We start from the raw sequence: 21675 nt of genomic DNA, 5'->3' as shown, positions 1-21675 counted from the left end.
GGTGCGGAATATGGCCCCCTTTATGACTCGTGGATTTCAACGCCCAGAATTCCTGAGCCAGCATGGAAACCTCTCCCTTTCCCCTCAGCGTGGCTGGCTCAGGAATTCTGGGAGTTGAAGTCCACGAGTCACAAAAGAGCCAAGGTGGCCTACCCCTGGACTAGGGGAGACTTCTGAGTGAAGGTGGGGGAGATCTGACTTGGTCTCTGAAATCCAGCAGACACCGGGAGCCTTGGGTCATAAGGTCTATTGCTTGTGACACTACACAATCGCATCCATTAAGTTCAATAAGGAGGATCACACCCAGATGCGGGCAGAGGCTCTCGTCCTTAGGAAATGAGGGCAAATGATCTTAGGAGGACACCCTACTTAGACGCTGCCAGCCTCTAGGAACGCCTTGGCAATGGAGGTAGTCCACCCAAGAAGCCATGTATCCGTCTCTAAAGAGGTTTTTGTGGGCAACCGAGAAGAAGACCGACGCGGACAAGATTGCAAATGTGGAGACTGGGGCTACGCTGAAGCACGACTCACAGCCCAAAGCGGGCTTTCCTTAGCTTAATTCCATTAGTTCACAACAGGCTTTCAAAATCCTTGAATAAGGCACTTTAATAAGGTCTAAACCAGGGGTGTCCGGAAGCTTTGAAGACCTGTGGACTTCAATTCCCAGAATTCTCCATTCTGGGAGTTGAAGTCCACAAGTCTTCAAAGATTCTGTTATCACCACAAAAGCCACAATTAAGTTCAGCTGCCGAGCTACCGTCTGCCGGAACAGCCCATTAGCTGCGATCAAGTCAAGGCTTCCTCTACGTAGGCGCGCACCCACACAAACATCCCTCAAAGTGCAGAAGTGAAAAATGCCAGGGACCCCTTTGCTGGAGCCACACAAAAGCTCGCGAGACTTTTGACCCGCAACGTAACTTGGCTTGCGCCCTAGGATATGCCTGGCTGAATTGAACAACCGGCTTGAGATGACCTATACGGGGAAATGGGACACTCCTCAAATCTTAATTAGGGGCAAGCCGGTTCCAAACTGGGCTTGCCAACACCTCAAATTTGGGTCCCACTCTTACACCCCCCCCAAACTGGCTAGTTTGGGGTGATAACAGAAACATTCAGCAGTGTTCCTCTTGGCAAATATTTTAGCAGCTCGTAGGTTTTGCAAATGGAAAAAAACTTGTAAGCCACATTACATCCACGATGAGACGGACATTCCTGATCTAAACCTGGCTGTACATAAGGGAGGAATGCCAATATTGTGTAGAGTAAATCCATTTCAAATCCATTGCAGCGCCCAATCCTCGAGAATCTTAAGAGACAACCTCGGTAGAGCAATTCAAATTACCCGGTTCATCTTATCCCAGGGGCGAAAGACTAAAAATACGGACCCAGTTTTACGGTCCTGATCCAACCGTGTCTTCCTTCTGTTGAAGGAACAAGTAGCAACCGCAAGACCAACATAAGGCCGATTTAAAGGAGCAAGAGAATCGTTCAAAGCAGCCGGTCAAGCTTAGAGTCCCGTCACTGAGGAGAAGCAACTGGCTAAGACTTTACAAGAACTATGGATGGATCATCTTAGGGCAGAGGTAGGCAACCTTGGCTCTTTGATGACTCGTGGACTTCAACTCCCAGAATTCCTGAGCCAGCCAAGCTGGCTCAGGAATTCTGGGAGTTGAAGTCCACGAGTCATCAAAGAGCCAAGGTTGCCTACCCCTGCCTTAGGGGATAGCTACTTAGGGCAGTGTTTTTAAAATTGGGAATAATCTTGGGGTGTGCATAAATGTAGACACGCCAAGGCTGTAGTGGTGAGAAAGAGACTTCTTCGCTTTGAAGAAGGCCAAGAGATTTAAGAAAGGGCCTGTACATCTGCGGGAAGGGAAGACACATCAAGTGCGAAACTAAGGGGGGGGAAATGATATTAAGTTATCCACTTGATTTCAGGCTGTCCGAATTTGGCCAGCCAAGGACTTGCTATTAAGCAACTGATCCCTAGCTACAGACGTAGGATAGATTTTTCTACACAAAAGACCATTTCTACAGATGCTCACTATCGTTTCTAAACCCCACGCGGGCCCTTTCTTGATCTGTAACATTTGGAACACAGAAACACAGGATCCTGTGATGGTTAGGTCTGAGTTTCTTACTCAGCAGCCACCTGCAAAGGGGTGGGTGTGAGTGTGTGTGTGTGTCTGCCTTAAATATCCCCATCAGATGTCACGCATTCAGGTCCCCCCCGATGTAGGTCATTTCGAAAAAGGGGAGCGAGGAGGAATATTTATCCAACTGTGTTTCTAGCTTCTAGGGGCTAAGCAGCAGCAACCAGAAACCCCCCCCCCCCAAAAAGGAAAGTATTTTGTCAAGGATCTTCATACTCTCAACTAAATATCACCCTGCTCAACGACATTGAGAGAGAGAGGGGGGGGGGAAATCCTTATGTACATTTTGTCCCAGAATTCTGGTCTTTAACATTAGCAGCAACAGAAAATTATCATTTTGCCCACCCACTTTTTGTTGCAAGTGAAAACAGGAATTCCGGATGAACTGCGCAGATCAAATGAATAAGCAAAGCTGAAGCTGGCAGGAAATGAAGGAAGGGGGAAATGTAAAAAGGAAAAAAGAAAAGAAAAGAAAAGAGGATTTAATATAGTTTTATAATGAAGTAGGTTGCAGCAGCAGTTTCTGCCCTCCTTGAACGTCCGGGGGGTTTCCAGACGAGTCTCAAAGCTTCACGTTATCGGAGGACTTGGCGTCCGTGTCAAGACTCTTCTCAGTTTGCATGTTCGTCGGGGAGACTCGAGGTGTCCCTGTAAAAAATCCTGCAGGAAAAAAGAAAGAAAAAAGGAGATTATTGGAGCTCTCAAATTTATCTATTTTAAATAATTTATGCTGGAGATCGGTTAAACAAAGGATTTTGGAGAAACTGCGCGCTGAAGCGCCTAAACCTGGCTGATTCTTAAATGCCAGTGGAGAAGCACACTCGGTTTTCTGAAATTCCTTGAGATGGGTGGTTCCTTGGTGCTCTCTGAGCTGGGTGGTTTTCTTGCAGACGTTTCATGAGCCAACTAGGTAACATCATCAGTGCTAGAAGGGAGTCGGGTTTGCGGAGAGGAGGAGGAGGAGGAGGAGGAGGAGGAGGAGGAGGAGGAGGAGGACTGTGGGGTCCTTGGTATTCTCTAAGCTTGGTTGTTTTCTTGCAGACATTTCATGACCCAACTAGGTAACATCATCAGTGCTAGAAGGGAGGAGGAGGAGGAGGAGGAGGAGGAGGAGGAGGAGGAGGAGGAGGAGGAAGACGACTGTGGGGTCCTTGGTATTCTCCATAAGATGGAGGGTTTGTTGTCACTGTGAGTTGGGGGTGGGGGCACGAAGGGAGGCTCAGCCAATCTCAATGTATACATGGTTGTACTTTGACAATAAAGGTTCACTCATTCATTCATGACCCAACTAAGTAACATCATCAATGCTAAAAGGGACTCTGGGTTGGGAGGAGGAGGAGGAGGAGGAGGAAGATTGTGGGGTCCTTGGTGATCTCTGAGCTTGGTTGTTTTCTTGCAGACATTTCATGACCCAAGTAGGTAAAATCATCAGTGCTAGAAGGGAGGAGGAGGAGGAGGAGGAGGAGGAAGAAGACTGTGGGGTCCTTGGTATTCTCCATAAGATGGAGGGTTTGTTGTCACTGTGAGTTGGGGGTGGGGGCACGAAGGGAGGCTCAGCCAATCTCAATGTATACATGGTTGTACTTTGACAATAAAGGTTCACTCATTCATTCATGACCCAACTAAGTAACATCATCAATGCTAAAAGGGACTGTGGGTTGGGAGGAGGAGGAGGAGGAGGAGGAGGATGACCACTGTGGGGTCCTTGGTGCTCTCTGAGCTTGGTTGTTTTCTTGCAGACATTTCATTGCCAAACTAGGTAACATCGTCAGTGCTAGAAGGGAGTGGGTTTTGCTCTTTGTTATATACAAGCAGCAATCAACATCCAGACAAGCAGAGATTAATACTGGGCCAGCCATCGAAAAGTAAAGAACCCAACCAAGGAACTACCAACTCAGACAAACAAGCAAACTGTACTCAATGCCCCAATCAAGGAACTGCCAAGAATATTCCCACCCGCCCACCATGACAGGGCAAGCCACTAGTGGGCAAAGAAAGCAAACCCCGAAGTTTGCAGAATTCTTACCAAGATTTCATACGCTGGGAACACGCAAGAAAACATGTGTTCTTGGTATACTTTCCTTCAATTAACATTTGACACCTCATGGTTCGGCACCAAATAAGTGGACACTTGTAAGCATCATATTCATTTCCATAAAGGTAAAAGGTAAAGGATCCCCCGCACATGCGTGCTAGTCGTTTCCGACTCTAGGGGCCGGTGCTCATCTCCGTTTCAAAGCCGAAGAGCCAGCGCTTGTCCGAGGACGTCTCCGTGGTCACGTGGCCGGCATGACTAGATGCCAAAGGCGCACGGAACGCTGTTACCTTCCCACCGGAGCGGTCCCTATTTTTCTACTTGCATTTTGACGTGCTTTCGAACTGCTAGGTTGGCAGAAGCTGGGACGAGTAACAGGCGCTCACATTTACATTTACATATTCATATTTACATTTTCATATGCAAGTGTAATTGTTTATTGTCTGAGATGGTATAGCTTCTCCTGCTCGAGCGGGGAGGCTGGACTAGAAGACCTCCAAGGTCCCTTCCAGCTCTATTCTCTTCTCTTCTCTTCCATATTTTCTATTCTCTTCTATTCCACATTTTCTATTCTATTCTCTTCTATTTCATATTTTCTTTTCTTTTCTATTCTTTTCTATTCTGTTCCATATTTTCTACCTTATTCTAGTCTATTCTCTCTCTCTCTCTCTCTCTTTTTTAATCCCATTTATATCCCGCCCTTCTCCGAAGACTCAGGGCGGCTTACAATTTTAAGCACAAACCAATGTGCTTAGCAATAGCCTTCATTCTATGTATATGCCTGCTTATTAGGGCTTTCACACACACCCCAAGCGGCATTATTACAAAGTCAGCTTAATTGCCCCCAACAATCTGGGTCCTCATTTTACCTACCTGGGAAGGATGGAAGGCTGAGTCAACCTTGAGCCTGGTGGGACTCGAACCTGCACTAATTGCAGGCAGCTGGTGTTACTTAAGGAGGCATTCGCCCACTGCTCCACCAAGGCTCTTTTATTCCATATTTTCTGTTCTATATTTTCTATTCTATTCTATTCCATATTTTCTACTCTATTCTAATCTATTCTCTTCTATTCCATATTTTCCCTTCTATTCTCTTCTATTATCTGTCTATTCTATTCTATTCTATTCTATTCTATTCTATTCTATTCTATTCTATTCTATTCTATTCTATTCTATTCTATTCTATTCTATTCTTAATCCTATCCTATCCTACCCTATCCTACCCTATCCCATCCCATTCTGCATTCTGTTCCATTCCATTCCATTCTATTCTCTCTCGGCGCCTTGAACTTTAAAGGGAACTGACTCCAGCTTAATTCACAAGACCTGTCCGGTTTGCTTTGCGGATTGGACTTGGACCATCATCACTGCCGTGGCACCAGCTGGTAATTTCCTAATTATCCTGTTTCGACACTGTCGCATTGCAGAGAAAGTAGCTACCGGTCCTCTAGACCAGAGAGTCACTTCCCTTTACGAGGGCCAAAGCAATTATTTAATCCCCCGGCAGCCCAAACGCTGACTTCTCAACACGGCAGACGCGGTTTTTCAAGGGAGAAAAGCAGCCGCCAATTCGCAGAAGAACCGAAAACCGCATCGGGTAAACCACGAGAGGACAAACCCCAACCCCAGTCGAGCACTCTGAAGAAGCACGGAGAGGAAGAGCATCGATGCCTTTGAAGCGGAGAAGACTCCGCAGAAGGCCGAGGACAGCCAAGCAAACAAACAAACAAACGGATGGGTCACGAAATAAATACAACCCCAACCCAGACTTCTCACTCAAGAATCCGATCACTAGGCTAAAACGGCCCGGGAATCCACACAGGTCTCTCTCTCTCTCTCTCTCTCTCCACTGAGGCTGGCTTTCTCGATTTTAAATTTACCAATCCAGCGTTGGTAGCAACAGAAGAGAGTATCTGTAGCTCAGGGTTGAACTGTGGGGGTCCCTGATGCTCTCTGAGCTGGGTGGTTTTCTTGCAGATGTTTCATCACCCAGCTAGGGAACATCATCAGTGCTAGTGCCGGGCCCTTGGGCCTCTCTGAGCTGGGTGGTTTTCTTGCAGAGATTTCATTACCGAACTAGGTAGTGTCATCAGTGCTAGAAGGGAGTATGGCTTGTGGAGAGGAGGAGGAGGAGGAGGAAGAGTGCCGGGCCCTTGGGGCTCTCTGAGCTGGGTGGTTTTCTTGCAGAGATTTCATTACCAAACTAGGTAGCGTCATCAGTGCTAGAAGGGAGTATGGCTTGTGGAGAGGAGGAGGAGGAGGAGGAGGAGGAGGAGGAGGAGGAGGAGGAGGAGGAGGAGGAGGAGGAAGAGGAAGAAGAGTGCCGGGCCCTTGGGGGTCTCTGAGCTGGGTGGTTTTCTTGCAGAGATTTCATTACCGAACTAGGTAGCGTCATCCGTGCTAGAAGGGAGTATGGCTTGTGGAGGAGGAGGAAGAGGAAGAGGAGGAGGAGGAGGGGGAGGAAGAGTGCCGGGTCCTTGGGGCTCTCTGAGCTGGGTGGTTTTCTTGAAGACGTTTCACAACCCAAACTAGGTAACAACATCCGTGCTGGAAGGGATTGGGGTTTGTGGAAGAAGAGGAGGAGGAGGAGGAGGAGGAGGAAGAGGAGGGGGGAGGATGAGGAGGAGCTACAATGTCACTGAAAAAAGTGATCTAAGACCGTGTTTCACACGTACAACCATTGCGGCACCCCCAGGGTCACTTCAACAAAATTCGGATGCTTGACCGACGACTCACATTCATGACGGTGGCAGTCTCTCAGGGTCGTGCGATTTCCTACCCACGCCCTTTTGCGACCTTCCGACAGGCAAAATCAATGGGGAAGGCGGATTCACTTAACAACTCTGTTAACTCATTTAACAGCTCCGGCGGTTCACTCAACAACCGCCTCGCTTAGCAACGGAAAGTGGTTGGGCTTCACCGTGGTCGTTAGCCGAGGACTGCCTTGCATGCATTTGACAGCCAGGCCTGGAGGAGCGAGACGCGTCAAAGTCCATGACATCATCGGGAACTCACCAAGTTTGCGCCTCCTAATGGACCCGGGTCACGAGGGGAAACCGAGATTGAGCTGGCTTTTAGCTTCTAGCATCCAAACTCAGTCAGCAAGTTTCTTGGGACGATCCTCCTCCACCCCCCACCCACCCCCCAGTGGGAAGCCCAATTAGTCCGCCGAAGAAAACAATGGCTGAAAATACGCGATAATTAGAACTGGGTTTTCTAGTGCTCCAATTTGCTGGCTGGGTTTGGCAGGAGTGTTTCTGAAATGGGACCTACGGGAGTGTCAAAGTTGGTCCCTGAGGAGGGGAGGATTCTGCTGAGGCCGCCGCAATTAGCATCACGTCAAAGCAGAGCAGGACCAACTATTTTACAGAGTCTGCTAGAGCAAGATAAACCAATAATAATAATAATAATAATAATAATAATAATAATAATAATAATAATAATAATAATAAGAAGAAGAAGAAGAAGAAGAAGAAGAAGAAGAAGAAGATGTTGTTGTTGAAGGGACCTTGGAGGTCATCTAGTCCAACCCTCTGCTCAGGCAGGAAACCCTACATCCTTTCAGACAAATGGTTGTCCAGTCTCTTCTTGAAAACGTCCAGTGTTGGAGCATTCACAGCTTCTGGAGGCAGGTTGTTCCACTGGTTAATTGTTCTAACTGTCAGGAAGTTTCTCCTTAGTTCCAGGTTGCTTCTCTCCTTGGTGAGTTTCCATCCGTTGCTTCTTCTCCTGCCTTTGGGCGTTTTGGAGAAGAGCTTGACTTCCTCTTCTTTGGGGCAGCCCCTGAGATATTGGAAGACTGCTATCATGTCACCCCTCGTCCTTCTCTTCGTTAAACTACACATACCCAATTCCAGCAACCGTTCCCTGTATGTTTTAGCCTCCAGTCCCCTGATCATCTTTGTTGCTCTTCTCTGGACTCTTTCCAATGCAACTACAGGAGAGAAGCTATTCCATTAATTGTTCTTATCGGGAAGTTTCTCCTTAGTTCTAGTTCTCTCCTTGATGAGTTTCCATCCGTTGCTTCTTGTCCTGCCTTCGGGCGCTTTGGAGAAGAGCTTGACTCCCTCTTCTTTGGGGCAGCCCCTGAGATACTGGCAGGCTGCTATCATGTCACCCCTGGTCCTTGTTTTCATGGAACTAGACATACCAAAGACATTTAAAGGCTTATAGTGGAGAGACAGCAGAGTACATAGAATAACGGAGCTGGAAGGGACCTTGGAGGTCATCTAGTCCAACCCCCTGCTCAAGCAGGGGACCCTATACCAGGGCTTTTCAACCTTGGCCCTTGGATGACTTGTGGACTTCAACTCCCAGAATGCCTGGCTGAGGAATTCTGGGAGTTGAAGTCCACAAGTCATCCAAGGGCCAAGGTTGAAGACCCCTGCCCTATCCCATTTCAGACAAGTGGCTGTCCAGCCTCTTCTTATAAATCTCCCGGGATGGAGCACCCACAACTTCTGCCATCTTCAATAACCCAGAAGCTCCTGTTCACGTCTGCTTCATTAGAAAACTGGGGTGGTGGCTTTTTGTTGTTGTTGTTCGTTTGATGAATTTACCGCGCGTGTCCTCAGACGCAACGGAGAAGCTGGACTGGGCTGGCGATTCAATACGGGACGAGAAAAGGGTGGGGGGAGGACAAGACGGTGGCGGGCGAGGACTTTGACCGTCTTAGCCAATTTCAAGTTTAAGTTTCAAGTTTTATTTAAGTTTTATTTAATTTCGAACCTCTCACCGATTAGCCACTCTTCGCGTCCCAGCGCCAGAAAACCTGGAGAGCTCAACCCCGGTCTTAAGTCGAGGACCGCCTGGAAAATACAGAGAAGGGGGGGGCAAACCCCGACGGTAAGCCAGGCAGGCCAATCTGGCTCCAAGGCCAGCTGGCTCTTCAAGGGACCCCGTGACGGTAAAAGAACCGGCTTCCCACGAGTTCAAAAGAAAGTGAACGCTGCTGCCGTACTTTTAACAGACCGGCAACCCAGTCTGTGTAAACAAGGCAGTCTTCTTGCTCGGAAGCACGCAAGGGGTCAGCCAGTGTGTGTATTTCTCTCACACACACACACCTTTCTGTTATATAAGGAGTAGCCCTCTTTCGCTTTTCGGAGAAGACCCATTCCTGACTCAGCTCGTGACCAAGGGGGGGGGGGGAGATAGGGGCAGAGGGCCAAGCCAGCCCCCCCACCTCCCGAAACAAACAGACAAAAGGGTAGCTACGTTCCTGGCCTTTGTGTTTACTGGACGTGCATTGAAGCATCCTGAATTCTGAAAGATTTTCCCCAGAGGGCACGGGTTGGTTATGCAACCCTGCACCATTCGTGTTATGGGTGCGTGAATGATCGCGACTGGCAGACGAAGAGTGTTTGAAAAGTTGGGTGGGGAGGGCAGGCTCAAAAGAGAGAGAGAGAGAGGGAGGGAGGGAGGGAGGGAGGGAGGGAGGGAGAGAGAGAGAGAGAGACAGACAGACAGACAGACTCTCATGAGAGAGAGAGAGAGACAGAGACAGAGAGAGAGAGAGAGAGAGGGAGAGAGAGAGAGAAAAGAGAAAGAAATTAAAAAAAAAAGAGATTGAAGGCTACATCAATGCTCCTAAAGGACCGGGGAGGAAGAAAAGCATTCCTTTGCAGCTTTGATGTCCTTATAAACAAGTCAGGCCACGGAGCGCTCATTACATAATCCATAATCATCTTTGCGCCTAGGAGGAAAAAAGCAGATGTCTACGAAAAGTGGGGGTGTGGGGAGGGGGGGAAAAAGGTCTGGACAGGTAACTCTTTTAAAAAGGAACAGTTATGTCCTGGGGATGCAAAACTTCGTTTTTGTTTTTATTTTTTTCAAACTGGGATTAGTCCAAAGCACGTGGCATCTCTTTAAAAAAAGAAAAAAGACAGGGAATGAGAAGGGAAATGCTTGGATTATGAAAGGGCAAGAGAAACTGGGTATGGCCAGTCTAGAGAAAAGAAGGACTGGGGTGACATAATAGCAGTATCTGAGGGGCTGCCCCAAAGAAGAGGGAGTCAAGCTATTCTCCAAAGCCCCTGAAGGCAGGACAAGAAGCAACGGATGGAAACTAACCAAGGAGAGAAGCAACCTGGAACTAAGGAGAAACTTCCTGACAGTTAGAACAATTAACCAGTGGAACAACCTGCCTCCAGAAGTGGTGAATGCTCCAACACTGGAAGTTTTTAAGAAGAGACTGGACAGCCATTTGTCTGAAATGGTATAGGGTTTCCTGCCTGAGCAGGGGGTTGGACTAGATGACCTCCAAGGTCCTTTCAAACATCATCATTATCATTGTTATTATTATTATTATTATTGTTATTATTATTATTGTCATTGTTGTTGTTAGTCAAACACAAGGCCCGGGGGCCGGATCCGGCCCGCGAAGTGCTTTCATGCGGCCCGCAAAGCCATCCTGGAAACAGTGAGGGAACGGCCCCCACTGCCTTGGCCCTGGCCCAGAGACCCTCCTTCTGCTAGAGACCCTCAGATCTGTCCCACTCCTGCCCAGGCCCCCATAGGCACCCTTGAAGCGAACGATGTAGAGCTGGCCACGCCCACCCAGTAGGCCATACGCACTCTAGCCACGCCCACCCTGGCCACACCCACCCAGCCCCCTGAGGGCAACCGCAATGCTGATGCGGCCCTCAATGAAATTGAGTTTGACACCCCTGGTGTATAGGCTTTCCTGCTTTAGAAGAGGGTTGGACTAGAAGACCTCTGAGGCCCCTCCCGACTCTGCTATTCTGTTCTGTACAACTGCCAAACACGGACACTTACTAGGGACACAAAAATGAAACTTGGTCACCACAGAAGTGAGACCAGAAAGGAAATAGACGATGCGGGTGCTTCCTCAAAGGAGATTTTTAAGAAAAGACTGGACAGCCATATGTCTGAAATGGTATAGAACAGGGGTCCCCAACCCTCGGTCCGTGGACCGGTACCGGTCCGTGGCGTGCCAGCAACCGGTCCGCACAAACAAGCAAAGCCCCCTCCCCGGGATGCGGGTAGCACTCAAAACCACGCACCCTTCGGTCCGCGGAAAAAAACCTCTCTCCACGGAACCGGTCCCCGGTGCCCAAAAGGTCAGGGACCTCTGGTATGGAGTTTCTTCTGCCTGAGCAGGGGGTTGGACTAGATGACCTGCAAGGTCCCTTGCAGCCCTGTTAATTCTGCTATTCCTCTCCTTACTTTATGATACACACTTACAATGCTGCATCCCGGGAGGTTTTTAAAGAAGAGATTGGACAACTATCTGTCTGAAAAGGGTATATAGGGCAGGGGACCCCAACCTGTGCACCCCCAGCTTGCTGGGTCGACCGAGGGGCGTGCTCACCCCCACTCGCGCGGCCAAAACAAGACACAGCACGCCAAAAAATAAAAAATGGGGCGGTGCTAGCGAGTGTCCCGGAGGCCCGTTTGCATCGCGTTTGCATCACGCATGCTCGTGAGCCCCGTTTGTGTGTGCACGCGCACGCACGTGCGTAAAGTGCGTCTCTGTTCCTTTCCCTCCGGTCCACCAACCGAGAAAGGTTGGAGACTCTGGTGGCCCTTGGAACTCACGGCCTCTTGCTTTCTGACCTGGTGCCTTAATTACTGGACCATAAAGGTAAAGGTAAAGGTTCCCCCGCACACGTGTGCTAGTCGTTTCCGACTCTAGGGGCCGGTGCTCATCTCCGTTTCAAAGCCGAAGAGCCAGCGCTTGTCCGAGGACGTCTCCGTGGTCACGTGGCCGGCATGACTAATTTAATTAATTTTAATTTAATAACACTTATATACCGCCCTTCTCCCTGAGGACTCAGGGCGGTTCACAGGGCAGAATAAAATAGCGAATACAAACATTAAAACAGGATTAAACAATAGCCCTAGTTAAGAACAATATAAATACAACGCTAAAAACCCCCAAAAAAATTAAAAAGCGAGAGATAAAACAACCCCAATACTCCCCCTCAGGCTAGGCCGGCTTGTACAAACAGAAATGTCTTAAGATCGCGACGAAAGGAGCGAAGATCGGGCGCCGTCCGGAGCTCTACCGGTAGCTGATTCCACAGCTCCGGAGCGCCCACAGAGAAGGATCTCCCCCTGGGGGCCACCAATCGACATTCTCTGATCGGTGGCACCCTGAGGAGGCCCTCTCTGTGGGAACGCACAGGGCGCAGGGAGCTTGATGCCGGCAGCAGATGTTCCCTGAGGTACTCCGGCCCCATGCCATGGAGTGCTTTGAATACCGTTACCAGTACCTTGAATCTCACCCGGAAGGCAACTGGCAACCAATGCAGCTCACGGAGCAGAGGTGTAACGTGGGAGTATCGGGAGACTCCCAACACCACTCTCGCGGCTGCATTCTGTACCAGTTGGAGCTTCCGAGTGGTCCTCAAGGGCAACCCCATGTAGAGAGCGTTGCAGTAGTCCAGACGAGAGGACACGAGCGCATGAGTGACTGTGCATAGATCATCCCGGCTAAGATAGGGCCGCAACTGACGCACCAGGCGAACCTGTGCGAAGGCCCCCCTAGTCACGGCTCCTATATGATCTTCCAAGGTGAGCCGTGAATCTAGGAGGACCCCCAAGTTGCGAGCCCTATCTACGGGGGGTAATGATTCACCCCCCATAGCTAGAGATGGAATGTCCGAGTAAACCCGGGATGAAGGTATGCAAAGCCACTCAGTCTTGTCGGGGTTGAGCTGGAGTCTGTTCCTCCCCATCCAGACCCGAACCGCCTCCAGGCAACGGGACATCACGTTGAGGGCATCACTGGGGTGGTTTGGGGTCGAAAAGAAAAGTTGGGTATCATCAGCATACTGATGATACCCAACTCCAAAGCCACGAATGATCTCACCCAGCGGCTTCATGTAGATGTTGAACAGGAGAGGCGAGAGGACCGACCCCTGAGGAACTCCACAAATGAGAGACCTCGCGGTCGACCTCTGCCCCCCTGCCAACACCGACTGCGAACGTCCCAAGAGATAGGAGGAGAACCACTGTAAAACTGTGCCTCCCACTCCCAGTCCCCTGAGACGCCGCAGCAAGATACCATGGTCGATGGTATCGAAAGCCGCCGAGAGGTCTAATAGGACTAAGACAGAGGAATGCCCCCTGTCTCGAGCCCTCCAGAGATCATTCACCAGCGCGACCAATGCCGTCTCCGTGCTGTGCCCGGGCCTGAAACCCGATTGGTACGGGTCTAGATAATCCGCTTCATCCAGGACCAGAGGGAGCTGATGCGCCACCACACTCTCAACAACCTTCGCAAGAAAGCGAAGGTTGGAGACAGGACGAAAGTTGTTCAATACAGCTGGGTCCAAGGCAGGCTTCTTGAGGAGAGGCCTCACCACCGCCTCCTTCAAGACGGCGGGGAAGATACCCTCACTCAAAGAAGCCGATATAACTGCCTGGAACCAGCTGCGTGTCCTCTCCCGGGCTGCATAAACCAGCCAGGAAGGGCACGGGTCCAGTAAACATGTGGTGGTGCTCAGCCTCCCCATGATCCTGTCCACTTCCTCCGGAGTCACAGAATCAAACTCCTCCCAGATGATATCGACAAGACCACCCGTGTCCTGATCGTCAGACTCTGCCCAGTCAGAATCCAAACCGGTCCGAATCCGAGCGATTTTGTCCGACAGATGTTGGTTAAACTCCTCGGCACGTCCCTGCAAGGGATCCTCCCTCACCTCCTGATTTAGGAGGGAGCGAGTCACCCTAAACAGGGCAGCCGGGCGATTATCTGCGGACGCAATAAGGGTGGCGAAGTGGTTGGACCTCGCCTCCCTAATTGCAGCGAGATAAGACCTAATATAGGCTCTTAGTCGCAATCGGTCGGGTTCGGATCGGCTGGCCCTCCAACCGCTCTCTAGGCCCCGTCTCCGACGCTTCATCTCCCGGAGCTCCGCAGAAAACCATGGAGCCCGACGGGATCTGCACCGGGTCAGGGGCCGCAAGGGTACAACTCGGTCAAGGGCCTCAGTGGCCGTCCTTTCCCAGGCTTCCACTAAGGCCTCGGCCGAGCTGTGAGCGAGGGAGGCAGGTGGGGACCCCAGCGCCGCCTGGAACCTCTGAGGATCCATTAAGCGTCTGGGGCGGTACCATTTGAGTGGTTCCAAACCCCCACGGCGGGGGGTGGCAAAACGGAAGACCAGCCGCAGGAGATGATGATCGGTCCATGACAGGGGCATAATAATTGGAGAGCCCCCACCAAGATCATCTAACCACCGTCCAGACAAGAAAACAAGGTCAAGGGTGTGGCCTCCTTCATGAGTCGGTCCCGTAATTACTTGCGTCAGGTCCATGGCCGTCATGGAAGCCATGAACTCCCGAGCCAACTCAGATGATCCTCCCAGCGATGGTAGGTTGAAGTCCCCCAAAACTATAAGTTTCGGGAACTCAACCACCAGCCCAGAGAGGACATCAAGCAGCTCAGGCAGGGCTGCTGCTGCGTGACTAGGCGAAAGGTACACCAGCAGCAAGCCCAACTGCGCACCAGGGCCGCATCTCAAAAAGAGAGACTCACACCCGACTGTCTGGGGAACGGTGGCCTCCCGCGGACACAAGGTCTCCCTCACAACAACAGCCACTCCCCCACCCCTACCCTGAGCCCGAGGCCGGTGCAGCACCCGGAAACCTGGTGGGCAAAGATCAACCAGAGGTACACCGCCCTCTGGGCCCAACCAGGTCTCCGTGATGCAAGCCAGGTCAGCCTGCTCACCCTCGACCAAGTCTCGAACGAGAGGAGCCTTATTAATGACCGACCTGGCATTCAAATACACCAGCCGGAGCTCAGGAGGCTGCTCATCCTCACTCCCGGGACCTCGGGGCGGAACCAGAGGGTCGGAGTGCCTCACCGCTTGTAAACAGCGGAGAGGCCTTCCCTGAGACCGATACGGCCCTCTGTTCCTACACCTGCTGCCATTCCCTATCGTCGTGGGAATGGACAATCCCACGACTGGCCCTGGAGCCCCAGAAGCAGCCGACCCCCGCTCCTCCCCTCCGCGATCAGCCTCAGCACTAGCCTGAACAAAGGTAGTTGGACTGCCCCCCTCGTCCAAACCACCAAAAAAAGAACCCTCCCTCCTCCCTAACCCCCAAAAAAATTTTGACAAAAAACAGATCAAGGACCTCCTATTAGGTTTACGTCGGAGGCCCATAGCCGTGCCCGGCCATCTCTCAGGATCCCAATAGATGGGACCTTCCTCGAGATTATACTCGGCTGGAAAGGCGGGCCGCCTCCAGGAAGGGGGAGCACCCCTGAGGGCGAGCAAGTCCGTAGAGGAGTACCTAAAACAAGGCATAAAGCAGTCCAGATATAGGCAGTCCATAATCAGTTGATTTAAGGAGGAACCAAACAGAGAGCAAATAGAAGTCCCGAGCCTCCACCCAGCCGCTGCCACTCAGCTGGGTGTCACCCCAGGACAGGCCAACCACCGCCCTCTCACGACGGTTGGAAAGCCTATACCAGGGGGGGAATGGTCCGAAACATCCATCCTGGGTACAGCATGTCCCCTAGAGCTCTCACCTCTAGGGGCAGCAGATGAAGTTCAGGCCACCCTCTCACTGTGGCCAGTACCCAGGGAACTCTGAATCCTTTGGGGCCGATATGTGAATGGCAATAGAGAACAGTCCGAAGGCAGGGATGGAATCGTATATTACATCATCAAAGTCTGCACTGCTAGGTGGCCAAATCCTTCGCTGCTCTGTCCTTCGAAAAAGTTGATCATGGCCAATTCTGCAGTCATTGGGGTCTTCCAAATTATCTAGTTCTTTTGGGTCCACAAATCCAATGGGACCAGCCAGAGTCACAACTGGTATCACGGGAAATATAGATCTTTCAAAGGACCATTGGGCTCCACTGGGGTCCACCGGGATTAACCGGCTAGCCCAGGGACCCTCGAGGCCACCAACAGAAGTAAGAGTACCAGGCCATCCAGAAAAAACAAAGCAAGCAGAGGAAACAATAAGTTGATTACAGCGTCGCCGCTGAGCCACCAGGGCCACCGCCACCACCGGAGCGTTGTTGCAGACGCCGCCGCCATTGCTGCCGCCGCCAGGACGCTGATGGAGCCGAGAATAAACAATCGGTGGAGAGGGAGGCCTAAGGCGGCCCCGGCACAACGCCGCCGCCGCCGCCGCCGCCGACTAGACGCCAAAGGCGCACGGAACGCTGTTACCTTCCCACCGGAGTGGTCCCTATTTTTCTACTTGCATTTTTACGTGCTTCCGAACTGCTAGGTTGGCAGAAGCTGGGACGAGTAACAGGCGCTCACTGTTACGCGGCACTCGGGATTCGACCCGCCAAACTGCTGACCTTCTGATCGACAAGCTCAGCGTCCTATCCCACTGAGCCACCGCGTCCCTACTGGACCATACTGGCTCTCTATTTAGGGCAGGAGAGTCTTCAAACTTGGCCAATTCAAGGCTTGTGGACTTCAACTCCCTAAATCCCTCAGCCAGGCACGCGTGCCTGGCTGAGGGATTCTGGGAGTTGAAGTCCACAAGCCTTGAATTGGCCAAGTTTGAAGACCCCGGTGTCTCTTCAAGAACGTAGGGCAGCATTTAATATGTTTTTCACCCTAGAAGACAAAGGCCTTAGCGAGACAGGTTCAGCTGACAAAAGGTAGTAAAGGTAGCCCTCCTCAACTGTTTCGTTGAGCCCGTGGCAGGCAACCCGACGTCCTTTCACTTCAAGGAAATGACACGGATTTCCTCTCAATGGCCCTCGGCTCCTGACCTTCTGCCTCTTAAAATATACCCATATTTGCATTTCACAATATTAACTAATTCCATTTTTTTTAAAAAAATCCTGACTTCTTCCTCCTGTTTTCTCCGCAAGCACCGTTCTGTCAGGTGGGGTTGGGCTGAGAGAATGATTGGCCCAAAGTCATCCAACTGGCTTTCATGCCTAAGGCGGGACTAGAACTCCCCAACTCCCGGCGATTGGCGCAAAGTCACCCAGCCGCTTTCATTCCTAAGGTGAGACTGGAACTCACCATCTCCTGGTGACTGGCCCAGAGTTACCCAATTGACTTTCATGCCTAAGGCGGGACTAGAACTCTCTGTCTCCCGGTGATTGGCGCAAAGTCACCCAGCCGCTTTCATTCCTAAGGTGAGACTGGAACTCACCATCTCCTGGTGACTGGCCCAGAGTTACCCAATTGACTTTCATGCCTAAGGCGGGACTAGAACTCTCTGTCTCCCGGTGATTGGCGCAAAGTCACCCAGCCGCTTTCATTCCTAAGGTGAGACTGGAACTCACCATCTCCTGGTGACTGGCCCACAGTTACCCAACTGACTTTCATGCCTAAGGCAAGACTAGAACTCACCGTCTCCTGGTGATTGGCGCAAAGTCACCCAGTCGCTTTCATTCGTAAGGCGAGACTGGAACCCACCGTCTCCTGGTGATTGGCGTAAAGTCACCCAGGCACAACTAAAACTCAGCATCTATTGATGATTGGCCTAAAGCTGCTTTTGTGCCTAAAGCGAAACTAGAATTCAGTCTCCCGGTTTCTAGCCTGGCACCTTCACCACGACACGCAACTGGTTCTATTGTCAAATTTCGGCCAAGCAATCCGACATCCTTTTCTGAATTCTTCCTCTTCCTTCTAGCACAGGGGTGGACAGCCGAGCGCAGGGGTCTTCAAACTTGGCAACTTTTAAGACTTGCGGACTTCAACTCCCAGAATTCCACAAGTCTTAAAAAGTTGCCAAGGTTGAAGACCCCTGGCCTAGTGGGTAATATTTATTTATTTTATTTTATTTTATTTTATTTAGATTTATATACCGCCCTTTCCTGAAGGACTCGGGGCGGTTTACAGGGCATTTAAAAGAAAATCAATACAAACATTAAAACAAATTAAAAAAGATTAAATAAAACCCTGAGAAAAATAAAAAAAACCAGTTAAAATTAAAATTAAAAAATATGCTAAACCCCCCACCCCACCCCCCTTTTAGTGAATAAAATCCTTCAAACTGCTCTGTAGGAAAGCATTTGTTTTCATGCTCCATTCTTCACATTTGGAATCCAAACGCAAAATGCACTTTTTTAAGGGCACCCACCGTTCCCTTCAAAGCAGCAGGGCTGGAAAACACACACACACACACACACACACACACACACACACAAAGGAAGATGTCTCAAAACGGTTGTTCCTGAGGGCCAATTTGCAAGCGCGTACCGCCTCCAAAAGAGAAGAATTCCCCTTAGCCACCCAGGCTCAAATTCAGTTAGCACAACACGGAAGGGCTTGCCTAACAGGCAATTATTTAAAATTGCAGAGCCAACACAACCCAAGGAAGACAACGGGCTGACGGGAGAGTGCGGCAGGCTGCACCGGGGAGTATGTGTTGTGCTACTTCAGAGCCCGCAAAAGCGCACCGGAACCGTTGTTCATGACACAGTGATGTTTGGAAAGCATCTCGCTATGCCAGGAATGTCTCTAGAGAGCCTCTGCGTGTCTGGCTGTTGTTTGCTGGCTATGCTTGAAGTCAAAAGGAAAAACACACACACACAAACACACACACACAGGCTGAATTTGGCGTGTGAGCAGTGGGTGAGGCCAATCGCGGCCGGCCTCACGACTCTGCCGGCCGGCCACGCTCCGTCAACCACGGCAAGGCGTGGACTACAATTCCCAGCACACTCCCCAGCCAGCATCTTCAAATTTTGCTCAGGTTGCGCCAACGCTGGCCGGGAGGAGCTACGGCCAGTCCTCGTTCTGCAACCAATTCGTTCAGTGACCGAGGTTGCAACGGCAGCGCAAAAAAAGCGACAGCCGCTTAAGAATAGGGGTCAAAAAGGTAAAACTTGGCTGGGCCCCGATTCGTGTAACAGCTGCCTTGCTTAACAACAAGTGTTGTGGTCGTAAATTGGGGAGCGTCCCCCTTCCCACCTGCAGCTTAAGAGCAAGACCCACCCTGCCTTTGAAAAGAGAGGAAAAGTTCCAGAAAGTTCTTCACCTGGGCCAAGACCCTTAAATTCATAGTGGTAGTAGTAAAGACCTAACTTGGCTTCCAAACAATAGGTCAGTCTTTTTCTGGTATCTTCTTTTACAGCAGGGGGATCCAACCACGGGCAGCTTGAAGAACCTGTGGACTTCAGCTCCCAGAATTCCCTAGCCAGCATGGCTGGCTAGGGAATTCTGGGAGCTGAAGTCCAAAAGGTCTTAAGAGTTGCCACGGCTGGGTACCCCTGCTTTAGGGCCACTCGATCAAACAATTTAAAACCTCCTTAACCAACTGGGATATCCCAACAGACTGAGCAGAGTTTAAAAACGGATTTTCCTACAAAATCGCCGTTGGAAAAGCTTTTAGGAAGAGCTGTCTAAAAGTAAGTACTGTATACATTTACATGGAAGGACATCCCAGCTAAGCGACCCTCCATTTTTCCCCCCACCAAAATAAACCATGAAGAAAAAAAAAATGTGGCCGCTTGTAGGTAAGCCAATCCTCAAAATTTTCACATGTTTTGATTTTCAAAATAGTTTTGAAAATTAAAATATATGAAAAGGGTGTGTGGTTGTGTGTGTGTGTGTGTGTGTGTGTGTGTGTGTGCATGTGTGTGTTGGCTTACCTACAAGTGGCAATGTTTTCCCCCCCACGGTATTCTGGTGAAAAGGTCAAGGGTCAGTTTGTCTGCAAAGAGGCTTACCCGCCAAAGTATATGCATATATGCAGTCAGCCAGGGGATCTTCAAACGTGGCCCTTTTAGGACTTCTGGACTTCAACTCCCAGAATTCCTCAGCGGGGCACGCTGGCTGAGGAATTCTGGGTGTTGAAGTCCACGAGTCCTAAAAGGGCCAAGTTTGAAGACCCCTGTATTACAGTATCTAGCTATAGACAGTATCTAGCTATAATCTTCACACCTCATATTTACCCAGCCGTAAACCAGATTAACCAAATCGCTGTCTTCATGCAACCCAGGGGGTCTTCAAACTTGGCCTTTTTATGATCAGTGGACTTCCAACTCCCAGAATTCCTCAGCGGGGCACGCTGGTTGAGGAATTCTGGGAGTTGAAGTCCACGAGTCCTAAAAGGGCCAAGTTTGAATGAAGAAGCCCCTGCAGTAAGCACATGCAGCTTGCTACATTCACATCTTCGTTATCCACCAATGTAATCAATTAAATTACAATTGAGTCACAGGCTACCTACTTTTGTATAGTCTTCAATTCACAACCATTCATTTAGCAAGCATTCAAAGTTACAACGGCACTTAAAATTGACTTACAACTGGTCCTCCCAGCTACAACTGTCGCAACACCCCCCCCATGATCATCTGATCAACATTTGGGAGTTTGACAACCGGCACGATTTATGACAGTTGCAGCATCCTGGGATCACGTGATCGCTATTAGCGACCCACCCAGCTGGTTTCCGACAAGGGGAGTCAATAGGGGGAAGCCAGATCCCTAACAAAAAAAGATCATAAAGGATCAGGTGCGACTCACTTAACAACGCAACAGACATTCTGGACGTAGGCCGAGGACTACCTGTATATGCTGGAGTTCACAGCACAGGTAGTCCTCAACTTGCAGACACAATTAAGCCCAAAATTTACACCGAGACATTTGTTAAGTGAGTTTTTGCCACACGTTACGACCTTCCTTGCCACGGTCGTTAAGTGAATCACTGCAGTTGATAAGCTAGTAATAAGTTAAATGAATCCGGCTTCCCCGTTGACTTTGCTTGCCAACATTATCATCATCATCATCGAGTTGGAAGGGACCCTGGAGGTCATCTAGTCCAACCCCCTGCTCAGGCAGGAAACCCTATACCATTTCGGACAAATGGCTGTCCAGTCTCTTCTTAAAAACTTCCAGTGTTGGAGCATTCACTGCTTCTGGAGGCAGGTTGTTCCCCTGGTTAATTGTTCTAACAGTCAAGAAATTTCTCCTTAGTTCTATGTCTGTACCAGTGATTTTAACTAAATTAACTTAGTAACAGTAACAGAGTTGGAAGGGACCTTGGAGGTCTTCTAGTCCAACCCCCTGCTCAGGCAAGAGATCCTATGCCATTTCAGACAGGTAGTTATATAGTCCTTTCTTATTATAAACTATAATTATAAATTATTACTGTACATTCCCTGTCAACAAAAGTGCGTATAGTCAAGGCCATGGTCTTCCCAGTTGCAATGTATGGCAGTGAAAGCTGGACCATAAGAAAGGCCGAGAGGCAAAGAATGGAGGCCTTTGAACTCTACGGTGCTGGAGAAGACTCCTGCGAGTCCCTTGGACTGCAAGGCGACCAAACTCGTCAGTCCTAGAGGAGATCAACCCTGACTGCTCTTTAGAAGGCCAGATCCTGAAGCTAAAACTCAAATACTTTGGCCACCTAATGAGAAGGAAGGACTCACTGGAGAAGAGCCTCATGCTGGGAAAGGTTGAGGGCAAGAGAAGAAGGGGACGACAGAGAATGAGGTGGCTGGATGGAGTCACTGAAGCAGGAGGCGTGAGCTTAAATGGACTCCAGAAGATGGTGGAGGACAGGAAGGCCTGGAGGAACGTTGTC

At 50.1% G+C, this 21675-nt stretch overlaps 1 protein-coding gene across 1 annotated transcript in view; it reads right to left on the bottom strand.

The window, feature by feature from the left end:
* Positions 1-2185: 2185 nt before the first annotated feature.
* The window catches only part of LOC310639342 (serine/threonine-protein kinase 35), a 31769-nt gene continuing 12279 nt past the window's right edge, over positions 2186-21675 (bottom strand). The window contains exon 3 of the mRNA XM_083360996.1: positions 2186-2813. The gene's annotated coding sequence lies outside the window, so the exon portion shown is untranslated. The remainder of the gene's footprint in view (positions 2814-21675) is intronic.

Source organism: Vipera ursinii, assembly GCF_947247035.1.
Source record: "Vipera ursinii genome assembly, chromosome: 3".
Lineage (NCBI taxonomy): Eukaryota > Metazoa > Chordata > Lepidosauria > Squamata > Viperidae > Vipera > Vipera ursinii.
The sequence above is the reverse complement of the archived record's forward strand: the minus strand, read 5'-3'. Positions and strand labels throughout refer to the sequence as shown.